The sequence below is a fragment of the Balaenoptera borealis genome (genome assembly GCF_965194805.1).
Source record: "Balaenoptera borealis genome assembly, chromosome: 9".
NCBI lineage: Eukaryota > Metazoa > Chordata > Mammalia > Artiodactyla > Balaenopteridae > Balaenoptera > Balaenoptera borealis.
Window position 1 is genome coordinate 101,202,287 of NC_138873.1, and position 19,589 is coordinate 101,221,875.

A 19,589-nucleotide genomic window follows, 5' to 3' on the forward strand; every position below is an offset into this window, starting at 1 on the left:
AAAGAGCTGCATGCCTCCCTTTCTGCAGGGCTACTCAGGGCCTTACCTCGAGGCAAGGATTCACGTTGAGATTCCCTTTAGCTCTAGAGCATGGCAAGGTGAGCCCCACCCCGGCCAAAGGAGCTCCGTGTTTAGCCAGAGAAAACTCATTTTCTTACCAGACCAATGCCTACAGTGGCCAGGGGCCTGTCAACAGCAGCGAATTTCAGGGAGCTTCACGGCAGCAAGAATGGAGCTTTCCAAACTGAAAGCAAGGTTAGTCCCATCATGCCCCCATTTCCATGGGCACAGGCAGCATACATCTCTGTGGTTTCTAACAAGTCAAAAGAGACACGGAGTACACACTGGTTGCTTCCCTGAATCAACTTCTCGAGGCAGGGTGTTCTGCACCTTGTGAACGACATCACCAAGGAAAGCCTTAGCTAGGCCTCTGGCCCCTTGCCTCTTCCAAACCTGCAGTGCTACAGGAAAAACTGTGCTTTAGTTGCAATAGGAACGCAAGCCGTCTTTCTCCTGAGGCAGGGTGACTTCAGGTAGGAGGTCCTGGATGGAAGGAGAAGCCTAGTGTTTTTCTCTGTGCAGCTCAGACCAGGGAATGAGTGCGACTTCCACGGCATGTTGGAACTTGCTAGAACATTGCTCTTGAACCTGTGCGAGTGCTGTGAATCAAGATATCACAAGAAAGAGTGCAGTGTGTTGCCCATGACTCAGCAGACACAGAGGACCTCCGAGAGACGATGGGCCTCGTTGTTGCTCAGCAGGCCTACAGGGGTGTGGAGGTACTCAGGGATCTTGGAACAAAAATGATGCTCACCCGAGAGGCCTAGGAGTCCTGAAAAGGGTCCTTCCTTTAAAGTAAAGCTGAACAGCGACTTAGAGCTAATGGAAAGAGCTGCATGCCTCCCTTTCTGCAGGGCTACTCAGGGCCTTACCTCGAGGCAAAGACTCAAGTTGAGATTCCCTTTAGCTCCAGAGCATGGCAAGGTGAGCCCCACCCCGGCCAATGAAGCTCCGTGTGTAGGCAGAGAAAATTCATTTTCTTCCCACACTCATGCCTACAGTGGCCAGAGGGCTGTCAACAGCAGAGAATTTCAGGGAGCTTCACGGCAGCAAGAATGGAGCTTTCCAAATGGAAAGCAAGGCTAGTACCATCATGCCCCCATTACCATTGGCACAGGCAGCATACATATCTGTGGTTTCTAACAAGTCAAATGAGACACAGAGTACACACTGGTTGCTTCCCTGAATCAACTTCTCGAGGCAGGGTGTTCTGCAACTAGTGAACGGCCTCACCCAGGAAAGCCCTAGCTAGGCCTCCTGGCCCGTGTCTCTTCAAAAGCCTGCAGTGCTAAAGGAAAAACTGTGCTTTAGTTGCAATAAGAACGCAGCCGTCTTTCTCCAGGAGGCAAGGTGACTTCAGCTAGGAGGTCCTGGATGGATGGAGAAGGCTAGTGTTTTTCTCTGTGCAGCTCAAACTAGGGAAGGAGTGCGACTTCCACGGCAAGTTGGAACTTTCTAGAATCGTGCTCGGGAATCTGTGCGATTGCTGGCTAAATCAAGATGTACCAATAAGAGTGCAGTGTGTTGCCCTACACTCGGCATACACACCGTGAGTCGGAAAGCTAGGGGCCTGGATATTGCTTAGAAGGGCCAGGGGAGCCTGAGGGTACTCGGTGTTCTTGCAGGGAACAGGTTTTCCAGGTGAGGCACCTAGGTGTCCTGAAAAGCGTACTGGCGTTAAAATGCTGCAGAGCAGCGACTACGGCCTCATGGAAACTGCTACACGCCTCCCCTTCTGCATAGCATTTCAGGGCCTTCCCTCGAGGCAAGTTCTCACGTTGCTTGCACTGTGAGCGACACAGCATGTTAGGATGCTGTATTTCTCCTTGAATAGAGTGACTTCAGGAAAGAGGTCCTCGTTAAATTCTAAGAAGAGTGTTTTCTCAGGGCATTCAAACGAGGGCAATGTCGAAAACTTCCAGGGCATGTTGGACTGCCTAGAAATGTGGTTCTGATGCCGTTCGACTGCTCTGGAAATAGAGCTCTCCTGAAGTAACGTACAGTGTGTTGCCCGAGACTCGGCAGACACAGAGGGCCTCCGATGGACATATGGGACTCAATGCTTCTCGGCAGGCCCACCGGGGTGTGGAGGGAGTCTGTGCTCTTGGACCCAAAATGATGCTCACCTGAGGCGCCTAAAGGTCCTGAAAAGGGTACTTCCTTTACAATAAAGCAGAACCTCCACTAAGAGCTCATGGAAAGAGCTGCATGCCTCCCTTTCTGCAGGGCTACTCAGGTCCTTACCTCGAGGCAAGGACTCACGTTGAGATTCCCTTTAGCTTTAGAGCATGGCAAGGTGAGCCCCACACCGGCCAATGAAGCTCCGTGTGTAGCCAGAGAAAACGCATTTTCTTCCCAGACCCTTGCCTACAGTGGCCTGAGGCCTGTCAACAGCAGAGAATTTCAGGGAGCTTCACGGTAGCAAGAATGGAGCTTTCCAAATGGAAAGCAAGGCTAGTACCATCATGCCCCCATTTCCATGGGCACAGGCAGCATACATCTCTGTGGTTTCTAACAAGTCAAAAGAGACACAGAGTCCACACTGGTTGCTTCCCTGAATCAACTTCTCGAGGCAGGGTGTTCTGCACCTTGTGAACGGTCTCACCAAGGAACGCCGTAGCCAGGCCTCCGGAACCGTGCCTCTTCAAAAGCCTGCAGTGCTACAGGAAAAACTGTGCTTTAGTTGCAACAGGAACGCAAGCCGTCTTTCTCCTGGAGGCAGGGTGACTTCAGGTAGGAGGTCCTGATTGGAAGGAGAAGCCTAGTGTTTTTCTCTGTGCAGCTCAGACTAGGGAATGAGTGCGACTTCCACGGCATGTTGGAACTTGCAAGAACGTTGCTCTTCAACTTGCGAGTGCTGAGAGTCAAGATATCACAAGAGAGAGTGCAGTGTGTTGACCATGACTCAGCAGACACAGAGGACCTCCGAGGGACCAATGGGCCACTTTTTGCTCAGCAGGCCTACAGGGGTGTGGAGGTACTAAGAGATCTTGGAACAAAAATGATGCTTACCTGAGGGGGCTGGGAGTCCTGAAAAGGGTACTTCCTTTACAGTAAAGCACAACAGCGACTAAGAGCTCATGGAAAGAGCTGCATGCCTCCCTTTCTGCAGGGCTACTCAGGGCCTTACCTCGAGGCAAGGATTCACGTTGAGATTCCCTTTAGCTCTAGAGCATGGCAAGGTGAGCCCCACCCCGGCCAAAGGAGCTCCGTGTTTAGACAGAGAAAACTCATTTTCTTACCAGACCAATGCCTACAGTGGCCAGGGGCCTGTCAACAGCAGCGAATTTCAGGGAGCTTCACGGCAGCAAGAATGGAGCTTTCCAAACTGAAAGCAAGGTTAGTCCCATCATGCCCCCATTTCCATGGGCACAGGCAGCATACAGCTCTGTGGTTTCTAACAAGTCAAAAGAGACACGGAGTACACACTGGTTGCTTCCCTGAATCAACTTCTCGAGGCAGGGTTTTCGGCATCTAGTGAACGACCTCACCAAGGAACGCCCTAGCTAGGCCTCTGGGCCCGTGCCTCTTCAAAAGCCTGCAGTGCTACAGGAAAAACTGTGCTTTAGTTTGCAATAAGAACGCACGCAGTGTTTCTCCTGATGGCAGGGTGACTTCAGGTAGGAGGTCTTAGATGGAAGGAGAAGCCTAGTGTTTTTCTCTGTGCAGCTCAGACTAGGGAATGAGTGCGACTTCCACGGCATGTTGGAACCTGCTAGAACGGTGCTCGTGAACCTGTGCGAGTGCTGTGAATCAAGATATCACAAGAAACAGTGCAGGGTGTTGCCCATGACACAGCAGACACAGAGGACCTCCGAGGGACGATGGGCCTCGTTGTTGCTCAGCAGGCTTACAGGGGTGTGGAGGTACTCAGGGATCTTGGAACAAAAATGATGCTCACCTGAGAGGCCTACGAGTCCGGAAAAGGGTACTTCCTTTAAAGTAAAGCTGAACAGCGACTTAGAGCGCATGGAAAGACCTGCATGCCTCCCTTTCTGCAGGGCTACTCAGGGCCTTACCTCGAGGCAAGGACTCACGTTGAGATTCCCTTTAGCTCTACAGCATGGCAAGGTGAGCCCCACCCCGGCCAAAGAAGCTCCGTGTGTAGCCAGAGAAAACTCATTTTCTTCACACACCAATGCTAGAGTGGCCAGGGGCCTGTCAACAGCAGAGAATTTCAGGGAGCTTCACGGCAGCAAGAATGGAGCTTTCCAAATGGAAAGCAAGGCTAGTACCATCATGCCCCCATTTCCATGGGCACAGGCAGCATACATCTCTGTGGTTTCTAACAAGTCAAATGAGACACAGAGTACACACTGGTTGCTTCCCTGAATCAACTTCTCGAGGCAGGGTGTTCTGCAACTAGTGAACGGCCTCACCCAGGAAAGCCCTAGCTAGGCTTCCTGGCCCGTGTCTCTTCAAAAGCCTGCAGTGCTAAAGGAAAAATTGTGCTTTAGTTGCAATAAGAACGCAGCCGTCTTTCTCCAGGAGGCAAGGTGACTTCAGCTAGGAGGTCCTGGATGGATGGAGAAGGCTAGTGTTTTTCTCTGTGTAGCTCAAACTAGGGAAGGAGTGCGACTTCCACGGCAAGTTGGAACTTGCTAGAATCGTGCTCGTGAATCTGTGCGATTGCTGGCTAAATCAAGATGTACCAATAAGAGTGCAGTGTGTTGCCCTACACTCGGCATACACACCGTGAGTCGGAAAGCTAGCGGCCTGGATATTGCTTAGAAGGGCCAGGGGAGCCTGAGGGTACTCGGTGTTCTTGCAGGGAACAGGTTTTCCAGGTGAGGCACCTAGGTGTCCTGAAAAGCGTACTGGCGTTAAAATGCTGCAGAGCAGCGACTACGGCCTCATGGAAACTGCTACACGCCTCCCCTTCTGCATAGCATTTCAGGGCCTTCCCTCGAGGCAAGTTCTCACGTTGCTTGCACTGTGAGCGACACAGCATGTTAGGATGCTGTATTTCTCCTTGAATAGAGTGACTTCAGGAAAGAGGTCCTCGTTAAATTCTAAGAAGGGTCTTTTCTCAGGGCATTCAAACGAGGGCAATGTCGAAAACTTCCAGGGCATGTTGGACTGCCTAGAAATGTGGTTCTGATGCTGTTCGACTGCTCTGGAAATAGAGCTCTCCTGAAGTAACGTACAGTGTGTTGCCCGAGACTCGGCAGACACAGAGGGCCTCCGATGGACATATGGGACTCAATGCTTCTCAGCAGGCCCACCGGGGTGTGGAGGGAGTCTGTGCTCTTGGACCCAAAATGATGCTCACCTGAGGCGCCTAAAGGTCCTGAAAAGGGTACTTCCTTTACAATAAAGCAGAACCTCCACTAAGAGCTCATGGAAAGAGCTGCATGCCTCCCTTTCTGCAGGGCTACTCAGGTCCTTACCTCGAGGCAAGGACTCACGTTGAGATTCCCTTTAGCTTTAGAGCATGGCAAGGTGAGCCCCACACCGGCCAATGAAGCTCCGTGTGTAGCTAGAGAAAACGCATTTTCTTCCCAGACCCTTGCCTACAGTGGCCTGAGGCCTGTCAACAGCAGAGAATTTCAGGGAGCTTCACGGTAGCAAGAATGGAGCTTTCCAAATGGAAAGCAAGGCTAATACCATCATGCCCCCATTTCCATGGGCACAGGCAGCATACATCTCTGTGGTTTCTAACAAGTCAAAAGAGACACAGAGTACACACTGGTTGCTTCCCTGAATCAACTTCTCGAGGCAGGGTGTTCTGCACCTTGTGAACGGTCTCACCAAGGAACGCCGTAGCCAGGCCTCCGGGACAATGCCTCTTCAAAAGCCTGCAGTGCTACAGGAAAAACTGTGCTTTAGTTGCAACAGGAACGCAAGCCGTCTTTCTCCTGGAGGCAGGGTGACTTCAGCTAGGAGGTCCTGATTGGAAGGAGAAGCCTAGTGTTTTTCTCTGTGCAGCTCAGACTAGGGAATGAGTGCGACTTCCACGGCATGTTGGAACTTGCAAGAACGTTGCTCTTCAACTTGCGAGTGCTGAGAGTCAAGATATCACAAGAGAGAGTGCAGTGTGTTGACCATGACTCAGCAGACACAGAGGACCTCCGAGGGACCAATGGGCCACTTTTTGCTCAGCAGGCCTACAGGGTTGTGGAGGTACTAAGAGATCTTGGAACAAAAATGATGCTTACCTGAGGGGGCTGGGAGTCCTGAAAAGGGTACTTCCTTTACAGTAAAGCACAACAGCGACTAAGAGCTCATGGAAAGAGCTGCATGCCTCCCTTTCTGCAGGGCTACTCAGGGCCTTACCTCGAGGCAAGGATTCACGTTGAGATTCCCTTTAGCTCTAGAGCATGGCAAGGTGAGCCCCACCCCGGCCAAAGGAGCTCCGTGTTTAGCCAGAGAAAACTCATTTTCTTACCAGACCAATGCCTACAGTGGCCAGGGGCCTGTCAACAGCAGCGAATTTCAGGGAGCTTCACGGCAGCAAGAATGGAGCTTTCCAAACTGAAAGCAAGGTTAGTCCCATCATGCCCCCATTTCCATGGGCACAGGCAGCATACATCTCTGTGGTTTCTAACAAGTCAAAAGAGACACGGAGTACACACTGGTTGCTTCCCTGAATCAACTTCTCGAGGCAGGGTTTTCGGCATCTAGTGAACGACCTCACCAAGGAAAGCCTTAGCTAGGCCTCTGGCCCCTTGCCTCTTCCAAACCTGCAGTGCTACAGGAAAAACTGTGCTTTAGTTGCAATACGAACGCAAGCCGTCTTTCTCCTGAGGCAGGGTGACTTCAGGTAGGAGGTCCTGGATGGAAGGAGAAGCCTAGTGTTTTTCTCTGTGCAGCTCAGACCAGGGAATGAGTGCGACTTCCACGGCATGTTGGAACTTGCTAGAACATTGCTCTTGAACCTGTGCGAGTGCTGTGAATCAAGATATCACAAGAAAGAGTGCAGTGTGTTGCCCATGACTCAGCAGACACAGAGGACCTCCGAGGGACGATGGGCCTCGTTGTTGCTCAGCAGGCCTACAGGGGTGTGGAGGTACTCAGGGATCTTGGAACAAAAATGATGCTCACCCGAGAGGCCTAGGAGTCCTGAAAAGGGTACTTCCTTTAAAGTAAAGCTGAACAGCGACTTAGAGCTAATGGAAAGAGCTGCATGCCTCCCTTTCTGCAGGGCTACTCAGGGCCTTACCTCGAGGCAAAGACTAAAGTTGAGATTCCCTTTAGCTCTAGAGCATGGCAAGGTGCGCCCCACGTCGGCCAAAGAAGCACCGTGTGTAGCCAGAAAAAAGTCATTTTCTTCCCACACCAATGCTATAGTGGCCAAAGGCCTGTCAACAGAAGAGAATATCAGGGAGCTTCACGGCAGCAAGAATGGAGCTTTCCAAATGGAAAGCAAGGCTAGTACCTTCGTGCCCCCATTTCCATGGGCACAGGCACCATTCATCTCTGTGGTTTCTAACAAGTCAAAAGAGACACAGAGTACACACTGGTTGCGTCCCTGAATCAACTTCTTGAGGCAGCGTGTTCTGCATCTAGTGAACGGTCTCACCACGGAAGGCCTTAGCTAGGCCTCTGGCGCCTTGCATCTTCCAAACCTGCAGTGCTACAGGAAAAACTGTGCTTTAGTTGCAATAGGAACGCAAGCCATCTTTGTCCTGAGGCAGGGTGACTTCAGGTAGGAGGTCTTAGATGGAAGGAGAAGCCTAGTGTTTTTCTCTGTGCAGCTCAGACTAGGGAATGAGTGCGACTTCCACGGTATGTTGGAACCTGCTAGAACGTTGCTCGTGAACCTGTGCGAGTGCTGTGAATCAAGATATCACAAGAAAGAGTGCAGTGTGTTGCCCATGACTCAGCAGACACAGAGGACCTCCGAGGGACGATGGGCCTCGTTGTTGCTCAGCAGGCTTACAGGGGTGTGGAGGTACTCAGGGATCTTGGAAGAAAAATGATGCTCACCCGAGAGGCCTACGAGTCCGGAAAAGGGTAATTCCTTTAAAGAAAAGCTGAACAGCGACTTAGAGCGCATGGAAAGACCTGAATGCCTCCCTTTCTGCAGGGCTACTCAGGGCCTTACCTCGAGGCAAGGACTCACGTTGAGATTCCCTTTAGCTCTAGAGCATGGCAAGGTGAGCCCCTCCCCGGACAAAGAAGCTCCGTGCGTAGGCCGAGAAAACTCATTTTCTTCCCACACCAATGCTAGAGTGGCCAGGGGCCTGTCAACAGCAGAGAATTTCAGGGAGCTTCACGGCAGCAAGAATGGAGCTTTCCAAATGGAAAGCAAGGCTAGTACCATCATGCCCCCATTTCCATGGGCACAGGCAGCATACATCTCTGTGGTTTCTAACAAGTCAAAAGAGACACGGAGTACACACTGGTTGCTTCCCTGAATCAACTTCTCGAGGCAGGGTGTTCTGCATCTAGTGAACGACCTCACCAAGGAACGCCCTAGCTAGGCCTCTGGGCCCGTGCGTCTTCAAGAGCCTGCAGGGCTACAGGAAATACTGTGCTTTAGGTGCAATAGGAACGCAAGCCGTCTTTCTCCTGAGGGCAGGATGACTTCAGGTAGGAGGGCCTGGATGGAAGGAGAAGCCTAGTGTTTTTCACTGTGCAGCTCAGACTAGGGAATGAGTGCGACTACCACGGCATGTTGGAACTTGCTAGAACATTGCCTTTGAACCTGTGCGAGTGCTGTGAATCAAGATATCACAAGAAAGAGTGCAGTGTGTTGCCCATGACTCAGCAGACACAGAGGACCTCCGAGGGACCAATGGGCCTCGTTGTTGCTCAGCAGGCCTACAGGGGTGTGGAGGTACTCAGGGATCTTTGAACAAAAATGATGCTCACCCGAGAGGGCTAGAAGTCCTGAAAAGGGTACTTCCTTTAAAGTAAAGCAGAACAGCGACTTAGAGCTAATGGAAAGAGCTGCATGCCTCCCTTTCTGCAGGGCTACTCAGGGCCTTACCTCGAGGCAGAGACTCACGTTGAGATTCCCTTTAGCTCTAGACCATGGCAAAGTGAGCCCCACCCCGGCCACAGAAGCACCGTGTTTAGCCAGAAAAAAGTCATTTTCTTCCCACACCCATGCCTACAGTGGCCGGAGGCCTGTCAACCGCAGAGAATTTCAGGGAGCTTCATGGCAGCAAGAATGGAGCTTTCCAAATGGAAAGCAAGGCTAGTACCATCATGCCCCCATTTCCATGGGCACAGGCAGCATACATCTCTGTGGTTTCTAACAAGTCAAAAGAGACACAGAGTACACAATGGTTGCTTCCCTGAATCAACTTCTCGAGGCAGGGTGTTCTGCATCTAGTGAACGGCCTCACCAAGGAACGCTGTAGCCAGGCCTCTGGGCCCGTGCCTCTTCAAAAGCCTGCAGTACTTCAGGAAAAACTGTGCTTTAGTTGCAATAGGAACGCATGCCGGCTTTTTCCTGGAGGCAGGGTGACTTCAGTTAGGAGGTCCTGGATGGAAGGAGAAGCCTAGTGTTTTTCTCTGTGCAGCTCAGACCAGGGAATGAGTGCAACTTCCATGGCATGTTGGAACTTGCTAGAACGGTGCTCGTGAACCTGTATGAGTGCTGGCTAATTCAAGATGTCCCAGTAAGAGTGCACTCTGTTGCCCTACACTCGGCATACACACTGTGAGTCGGAAAGCTACGGGCCTGGATATTGCTTAGAAGGGCTAGGGGAGCCTGAGGGTACTTGCTGTTCTTGCAGGGAATAGGGTTTCCAGGCGAGGCACCTAGGAGTCCTGAAAAGCGTACTGGCGTTAAAATGCTGAAGAGCAGCGACTATGGCCTCATGGAAACTGCTACACGCCTCCGCTTCTGCATAGCATTTCAGGGCCTTCCCTTGAGGCAAGTTCTCACGTTGCTTGCACTGTGAGCGACCCAGCATGTTAGGATGCTGTATTTCTCCTTGAATAGAGTGACTTCAGGAAAGAGGTCCTCGATAAATTCTAAGAAGAGTGTTATCTCAGGGCAGCTCAGACGAGGGCAATGTCGAAAACTTCCAGGGCATGTTGGACTGCCTAGAAATGTGGTTCTGATGCTGTTCGACTGCTCTGGAAATATAGCTCCCCTGAAGTAACGTACAGTGTGTTGCCCGAGACTCGGCAGACACAGAGGGCCTCCGAGGGACGTATGGGAATCAATGCTGCTCAGCAGGCCCGCAGGGGTGTGGAGTGCGTCAGTGATCTTGGAACAAAAATGATGCTCACCCGAGGGGCCTAGGAGTCCTGAAAAGGTTACTTCCTTTAACATAAAGCGGAACCTCCACTAAGAGCTCATGGAAAGAGCTGCATGCCTCCTTTTCTGCAGGGCTACTCAGGGCCTTACCTCGAGGCAAGGACTCACGTTGAGATTCCCTTTAGCTCTAGAGCATGGCAAGGTGAGCCCCACCCGGAGCAATGAAGCTCCGTGTGTAGCCAGAGAAAACTAATTTTCTTCCCAAACAAATGCTAGAGTGGCCAGAGTCCTGTCAACCTCATAGAATTTCAGGGAGCTTCACGGCAGCAAGAATGGAGCTTTCCAAATGGAAAGCAAGGCTAGGACCATCATGCCCCCATTACCATTGGCACAGGTAGCATACATCTCTGTGGTTTCTAACAAGTCAAAAGAGACACAGAGTACACACTAGTTGCTTCCCTGAATCAACTTCTCGAGGCAGGGTGTTCTGCACCTTGTGAACGGCCTCACCAAGGAATGCCCTAGAAGGCCTCCGGGCCCCTGCCTCTTCAAAAGCCTGCAGTGCTACAGGAAAAACTGTGCTTTAGTTGCAATAGGAACGCATGCCGTCTTTCTCCTGGAGGCAGGATGACTTCAGGTAGGAAGTCCTGGATGGAAGGAGAAGCCTAGTGTTTTTCTCTGTGCAGCTCAGACCAGGGAATGAGTGCGACTTCCACGGCATGTTGGAACTTGCTAGAACGGTGCTCTTTTACCTGTTCGAGTGCTGTGAATCAAGATATCACAAGAAAGAGTGCAGTGTGTTGCCCATGACTCAGCAGACACAGAGGACCTCCGAGGGACGATGGGCCTCGTTGTTGCTCAGCAGGCCTACAGGGGTGTGGAGGTACTCAGGGATCTTGGAACAAAAATGATGCTCACCCGAGAGGCCTAGGAGTCCTGAAAAGGGTCCTTCCTTTAAAGTAAAGCTGAACAGCGACTTAGAGCTAATGGAAAGAGCTGCATGCCTCCCTTTCTGCAGGGCTACTCAGGGCCTTACCTCGAGGCAAAGACTCAAGTTGAGATTCCCTTTAGCTCCAGAGCATGGCAAGGTGAGCCCCACCCCGGCCAATGAAGCTCCGTGTGTAGGCAGAGAAAATTCATTTTCTTCCCACACTCATGCCTACAGTGCCCAGAGGGCTGTCAACAGCAGAGAATTTCAGGGAGCTTCACGGCAGTAAGAATGGAGCTTTCCAAATGGAAAGGAAGGCTAGTACCATCATGCCCCCATAACCATTGGCACAGGCAGCATACATCTCTGTGGTTTCTAACAAGTCAAAAGAGACACAGAGTCCACACTGGTTGCTTCCCTGAATCAACTTCTCGAGGCAGGGTGTTCTGCATCTAGTGAACGACCTCACCAAGGAACGCCCTAGCTAGGCCTCTGGGCCCGTGCCTCTTCAAAAGCCTGCAGTGCTACAGGAAAAACTGTGCTTTAGTTGCAATAAGAACGCACGCAGTGTTTCTCCTGATGGCAGGGTGACTTCAGGTAGGAGGTCTTAGATGGAAGGAGAAGCCTAGTGTTTTTCTCTGTGCAGCTCAGACTAGGGAATGAGTGCGACTTCCACGGCATGTTGGAACCTGCTAGAACGGTGCTCGTGAACCTGTGCGAGTGCTGTGAATCAAGATATCACAAGAAAGAGTGCAGTGTGTTGCCCATGACTCAGCAGACACAGAGGACCTCCGAGGGACGATGGGCCTCGTTGTTGCTCAGCAGGCTTACAGGGGTGTGGAGGTACTCAGGGATCTTGGAACAAAAATGATGCTCACCCGAGAGGCCTACGAGTCCGGAAAAGGGTACTTCCTTAAAGTAAAGCTGAACAGCGACTTAGAGCGCATGGAAAGACCTGCATGCCTCCTTTTCTGCAGGGCTACCCAGGGCCTTACCTCGAGGCAAGGACTCACGTTGAGATTCCCTTTAGCTCTAGAGCATGGCAAGGTGAGCCCCACCCCGGCCAAAGAAGCTCCGTGTGTAGCCAGAGAAAACTCATTTTCTTCCCACACCAATGCTAGAGTGGCCAGGGGCCTGTCAACAGCAGAGAATATCAGGGAGCTTCACGGCAGGAAGAATGGAGATTTCCAAATGGAAAGCAAGGCTAGTACCATCATGCCCCCATTTCCATGGGCACAGGCAGGCAGCATACATCTCTGTGGTTTCTAACAAGTCAAAAGAGACACGGAGTACACACTGGTTGCTTCCCTGAATCAACTTCGCGAGGCAGGATTTTCTGCATCTAGTGCACGACCTCACCAAGGAACGCCCTAGCTAGGCCTCTGGGCCCGTGCGTCTTCAAGAGCCTGCAGGGCTACAGGAAATACTGTGCTTTAGTTGCAATAGGAACGCAAGCCGTCTTTCTCCTGGGGGCAGGATGACTTCAGGTAGGAGGTCTTAGATGGAAGGAGAAGCCCAGTGTTTTTCTCTGTGCAGCTCAGACTAGGGAATGAGTGCGACTTCCACGGCATGTTGGAAACTGCTAGAACGGTGCTCGTGAACCTGTGCGAGTGCCGTGAATCAAGATATCACAAGAAAGAGTGCAGTGTGTTGCCCATGACTCAGCAGACACAGAGGACCTCCTAGGGCCCAATGGGCCTCGTTGTTGCTCAGCAGGCTTACAGGGGTGTGGAGGTACTCAGGGATCTTGGAACAAAAATGATGCTCACCTGAGAGGCCTACGAGTCCGGAAAAGGGTACTTCCTTTAAAGTAAAGCTGAACAGCGACTTAGAGCGCATGGAAAGAGCTGCATGCCTCCCTTTCTGCAGGGCTACTCAGGGCCTTACCTCGAGGCAAGGACTCACGTTGAGATTCCCTTTAGCTCTAGAGCATGGCAAGGTGAGCCCCACCCGGAGCAATGAAGCTCCGTGTGTAGCCAGAGAAAACTAATTTTCTTCCCACACCAATGCTAGAGTGGCCAGAGTCCTGTCAACCTCATAGAATTTCAGGGAGCTTCACGGCAGCAAGAATGGAGCTTTCCAAATGGAAAGCAAGGCTAGGACCATCATGCCCCCATTACCATTGGCACAGGTAGCATACATCTCTGTGGTTTCTAACAAGTCAAAAGAGACACAGAGTACACACTAGTTGCTTCCCTGAATCAACTTCTCGAGGCAGGGTGTTCTGCACCTTGTGAACGGCCTCACCAAGGAACGCCCTAGAAGGCCTCCGGGCCCCTGCCTCTTCAAAAGCCTGCAGTGCTACAGGAAAAACTGTGCTTTAGTTGCAATAGGAACGCATGCCGTCTTTCTCCTGGAGGCAGGATGACTTCAGGTAGGAAGTCCTGGATGGAAGGAGAAGCCTAGTGTTTTTCTCTGTGCAGCTCAGACCAGGGAATGAGTGCGACTTCCACGGCATGTTGGAACTTGCTAGAACGGTGCTCTTTTACCTGTTCGAGTGCTGTGAATCAAGATATCACAAGAAAGAGTGCAGTGTGTTGCCCATGACTCAGCAGACACAGAGGACCTCCGAGGGACGATGGGCCTCGTTGTTGCTCAGCAGGCCTACAGGGGTGTGGAGGTACTCAGGGATCTTGGAACAAAAATGATGCTCACCCGAGAGGCCTAGGAGTCCTGAAAAGGGTCCTTCCTTTAAAGTAAAGCTGAACAGCGACTTAGAGCTAATGGAAAGAGCTGCATGCCTCCCTTTCTGCAGGGCTACTCAGGGCCTTACCTCGAGGCAAAGACTCAAGTTGAGATTCCCTTTAGCTCCAGAGCATGGCAAGGTGAGCCCCACCCCGGCCAATGAAGCTCCGTGTGTAGGCAGAGAAAATTCATTTTCTTCCCACACTCATGCCTACAGTGGCCAGAGGGCTGTCAACAGCAGAGAATTTCAGGGAGCTTCACGGCAGGAAGAATGGAGCTTTCCAAATGGAAAGGAAGGCTAGTACCATCATGCCCCCATAACCATTGGCACAGGCAGCATACATCTCTGTGGTTTCTAACAAGTCAAAAGAGACACAGAGTCCACACTGGTTGCTTCCCTGAATCAACTTCTCGAGGCAGGGTGTTCTGCATCTAGTGAACGACCTCACCAAGGAACGCCCTAGCTAGGCCTCTGGGCCCGTGCCTCTTCAAAAGCCTGCAGTGCTACAGGAAAAACTGTGCTTTAGTTGCAATAAGAACACAGGCGTCTTTCTCCAGGAGGCAAGGTGACTTCAGCTAGGAGGTCCTGGATGGATGGAGAAGGCTAGTGTTTTTCTCTGTGCAGCTCAAACTAGGGAAGGAGTGCGACTTCCACGGCAAGTTGGAACTTGCTAGAATCGTGCTCGTGAATCTGTGCGATTGCTGGCTAAATCAAGATGTACCAATAAGAGTGCAGTGTGTTGCCCTACACTCGGCATACACACCGTGAGTCGGAAAGCTAGGGGCCTGGATATTGCTTAGAAGGGCCAGGGGAGCCTGAGGGTACTTGGTGTTCTTGCAGGGAACAGGTTTTCCAGGTGAGGCACCTAGGTGTCCTGAAAAGCGTACTGGCGTTAAAATGCTGCAGAGCAGCGACTACGGCCTCATGGAAACTGCTACACGCCTCCCCTTCTGCATAGCATTTCAGGGCCTTCCCTCGAGGCAAGTTCTCACGTTGCTTGCACTGTGAGCGACACAGCATGTTAGGATGCTGTATTTCTCCTTGAATAGAGTGACTTCAGGAAAGAGGTCCTCGTTAAATTCTAAGAAGAGTGTTTTCTCAGGGCATTCAAACGAGGGCAATGTCGAAAACTTCCAGGGCATGTTGGACTGCCTAGAAATGTGGTTCTGATGCTGTTCGACTGCTCTGGAAATAGAGTTCTCCTGAAGTAACGTACAGTGTGTTGCTCGAGACTCGGCAGACACAGAGGGCCTCCGATGGACATATGGGACTCAATGCTTCTCAGCAGGCCCACCGGGGTGTGGAGGGAGTCTGTGCTCTTGGACCCAAAATGATGCTCACCTGAGGCGCCTAAAGGTCCTGAAAAGGGTACTTCCTTTACAATAAAGCAGAACCTCCACTAAGAGCTCATGGAAAGAGCTGCATGCCTCCCTTTCTGCAGGGCTACTCAGGTCCTTACCTCGAGGCAAGGACTCACGTTGAGATTCCCTTTAGCTTTAGAGCATGGCAAGGTGAGCCCCACACCGGCCAATGAAGCTCCGTGTGTAGCCAGAGAAAACGCATTTTCTTCCCAGACCCTTGCCTACAGTGGCCTGAGGCCTGTCAACAGCAGAGAATTTCAGGGAGCTTCACGGTAGCAAGAATGGAGCTTTCCAAATGGAAAACAAGGCTAGTACCATCATGCCCCCATTTCCATGGGCACAGGCAGCATACATCTCTGTGGTTTCTAACAAGTCAAAAGAGACACAGAGTACACACTGGTTGCTTCCCTGAATCAACTTCTCGAGGCAGTGTGTTCTGCATCTAGTGAACGGCCTCACCAAGGAACGCCGTAGCCAGGCCTCCGGAACCGTGCCTCTTCAAAAGCCTGCAGTGCTACAGGAAAAACTGTGCTTTAGTTGCAACAGGAACGCAAGCCGTCTTTCTCCTGGAGGCAGGGTGACTTCAGGTAGGAGGTCCTGATTGGAAGGAGAAGCCTAGTGTTTTTCTCTGTGCAGCTCAGACTAGGGAATGAGTGCGACTTCCACGGCATGTTGGAACTTGCAAGAACGTTGCTCTTCAACTTGCGAGTGCTGAGAGTCAAGATATCACAAGAGAGAGTGCAGTGTGTTGACCATGACTCAGCAGACACAGAGGACCTCCGAGGGACCAATGGGCCACTTTTTGCTCAGCAGGCCTACAGGGGTGTGGAGGTACTAAGAGATCTTGGAACAAAAATGATGCTTACCTGAGGGGGCTGGGAGTCCTGAAAAGGGTACTTCCTTTACAGTAAAGCACAACAGCGACTAAGAGCTCATGGAAAGAGCTGCATGCCTCCCTTTCTGCAGGGCTACTCAGGGCCTTACCTCGAGGCAAGGATTCACGTTGAGATTCCCTTTAGCTCTAGAGCATGGCAAGGTGAGCCCCAGCCCGGCCAAAGGAGCTCCGTGTTTAGCCAGAGAAAACTCATTTTCTTACCAGACCAATGCCTACAGTGGCCAGGGGCCTGTCAACAGCAGCGAATTTCAGGGAGCTTCACGGCAGCAAGAATGGAGCTTTCCAAACTGAAAGCAAGGTTAGTCCCATCATGCCCCCATTTCCATGGGCACAGGCAGCATACAGCTCTGTGGTTTCTAACAAGTCAAAAGAGACACGGAGTACACACTGGTTGCTTCCCTGAATCAACTTCTCGAGGCAGGGATTTCGGCATCTAGTGAACGACCTCACCAAGGAAAGCCTTAGCTAGGCCTCTGGCCCCTTGCCTCTTCCAAACCTGCAGTGCTACAGGAAAAACTGTGCTTTAGTTGCAATAGGAACGCAAGCCGTCTTTCTCCTGAGGCAGGGTGACTTCAGGTAGGAGGTCCTGGATGGAAGGAGAAGCCTAGTGTTTTTCTCTGTGCAGCTCAGACCAGGGAATGAGTGCGACTTCCACGGCATGTTGGAACTTGCTAGAACATTGCTCTTGAACCTGTGCGAGTGCTGTGAATCAAGATATCACAAGAAAGAGTGCAGTGTGTTGCCCATGACTCAGCAGACACAGAGGACCTCCGAGGGACGATGGGCCTCGTTGTTGCTCAGCAGGCCTACAGGGGTGTGGAGGTACTCAGGGATCTAGGAACAAAAATGATGCTCACCCGAGAGGCCTAGGAGTCCTGAAAAGGGCACTTCCTTTAAAGTAAAGCTGAACAGCGACTTAGAGCTAATGGAAAGAGCTGCATGCCTCCCTTTCTGCAGGGCTACTCAGGGCCTTACCTCGAGGCAAAGACTCAAGTTGAGATTCCCTTTAGCTCCAGAGCATGGCAAGGTGAGCCCCACCCCGGCCAATGAAGCTCCGTGTGTAGGCAGAGAAAATTCATTTTCTTCCCACACTCATGCCTACAGTGGCCAGAGGGCTGTCAACAGCAGAGAATTTCAGGGAGCTTCACGGCAGTAAGAATGGAGCTTTCCAAATGGAAAGGAAGTCTAGTACCATCATGCCCCCATTACCATTGGCACAGGCAGCATACATCTCTGTGGTTTCTAACAAGTCAAAAGAGACACAGAGTCCACACTGGTTGCTTCCCTGAATCAACTTCTCGAGGCAGGGTGTTCTGCATCTAGTGAACGACCTCACCAAGGAACGCCCTAGCTAGGCCTCTGGGCCCGTGCCTCTTCAACAGCCTGCAGTGCTACAGGAAAAACTGTGCTTTAGTTGCAATAAGAACGCACGCAGTGTTTCTCCTGATGGCAGGGTGACTTCAGGTAGGAGGTCTTAGATGGAAGGAGAAGCCTAGTGTTTTTCTCTGTGCAGCTCAGACTAGGGAATGAGTGCGACTTCCACGGCATGTTGGAACCTGCTAGAACGGTGCTCGTGAACCTGTGCAAGTGCTGTGAATCAAGATATCACAAGAAAGAGTGCAGTGTGTTGCCCATGACTCAACAGACACAGAGGACCTCCGAGGCACGATGGGCCTCGTTGTTGCTCAGCAGGCTTACAGGGGTGTGGAGGTACTCAGGGATCTTGGAACAAAAATGATGCTCACCCGAGAGGCCTACGAGTCCAGAAAAGGGTACTTCCTTTAAAGTAAAGCTGAACAGCGACTTAGAGCGCATGGAAAGACCTGCATGCCTCCCTTTCTACAGGGCTACCCAGGGCCTTACCTCGAGGCAAGGACTCACGTTGAGATTCCCTTTAGCTCTAGAGCATGGCAAGGTGAGCCCCACCCCGGCCAAAGAAGCTCCGTGTGTAGCCAGAGAAAACTCATTTTCTTCCCACACCAATGCTAGAGTGGCCAGGGGCCTGTCAACAGCAGAGAATATCAGGGAGCTTCACGGCAGCAAGAATGGAGCTTTCCAAATGGAAAGCAAGGCTAGTACCATCATGCCCCCATTTCCATGGGCACAGGCAGCATACAGCTCTGTGGTTTCTAACAAGTCAAAAGAGACACGGAGTACACACTGGTTGCTTCCCTGAATCAACTTCTCGAGGCAGGATTTTCTGCATCTAGTGCACGACCTCACCAAGGAACGCCCTAGCTAGGCCTCTGGGCCCGTGCGTCTTCAAGAGCCTGCAGGGCTACAGGAAATACTGTGCTTTAGTTGCAATAGGAACGCAAGCCGTCTTTCTCCTGGGGGCAGGATGACTTCAGGTAGGAGGTCTTAGATGGAAGGAGAAGCCCAGTGTTTTTCTCTGTGCAGCTCAGTGTAGGGAATGAGTGCGACTTCCACGGCATGTTGGAAACTGCTAGAACGGTGCTCGTGAAACTGTGCGAGTGCCGTGAATCAAGATATCACAAGAGAGAGTGCAGTGTGTTGCCCATGACTCAGCAGACACAGAGGACCTCCGAGGGCCCAATGGGCCTCGTTGTTGTTCAGCAGGCTTACAGGGGTGTGGAGGTACTCAGGGATCTTGGAACAAAAATGATGCTCACCTGAGAGGCCTACGAGTCCGGAAAAGGGTACTTCCTTTAAAGTAAAGCTGAACAGCGACTTAGAGCGCATGGAAAGACCTGCATGCCTCCCTTTCTGCAGGGCTACTCAGGGCCTTACCTCGAGGCAAGGACTCACGTTGAGATTCCCTTTAGCTCTAGAGCATGGCAAGGTGAGCCCCACCCCGGCCAAAGAAGCTCCGTGTGTAGCCAGAGAAAACTCATTTTCTTCACACACCAATGCTAGAGTGGCCAGGGGCCTGTCAACAGCAGAGAATTTCAGGGAGCTTCACGGCAGCAAGAATGGAGCTTTCCAAATGGAAAGCAAGGCTAGTACCATCATGCCCCCATTTCCATGGGCACAGGCAGCATACATCTCTGTGGTTTCTAACAAGTCAAATGAGACACAGAGTACACACTGGTTGCTTCCCTGAATCAACTTCTCGAGGCAGGGTGTTCTGCAACTAGTGAACGGCCTCACCCAGGAAAGCCCTAGCTAGGCCTCCTGGCCCGTGTCTCTTCAAAAGCCTGCAGTGCTAAAGGAAAAACTGTGCTTTAGTTGCAATAAGAACACAGCCGTCTTTCTCCAGGAGGCAAGGTGACTTCAGCTAGGAGGTCCTGGATGGATGGAGAAGGCTAGTGTTTTTCTCTGTGCAGCTCAAACTAGGGAAGGAGTGTGACTTCCACGGCAAGTTGGAACTTGCTAGAATCGTGCTCGTGAATCTGTGCGATTGCTGGCTAAATCAAGATGTACCAATAAGAGTGCAGTGTGTTGCCCTACACTCGGCATACACACCGTGAGTCGGAAAGCTAGGGGCCTGGATATTGCTTAGAAGGGCCAGGGGAGCCTGAGGGTACTTGGTGTTCTTG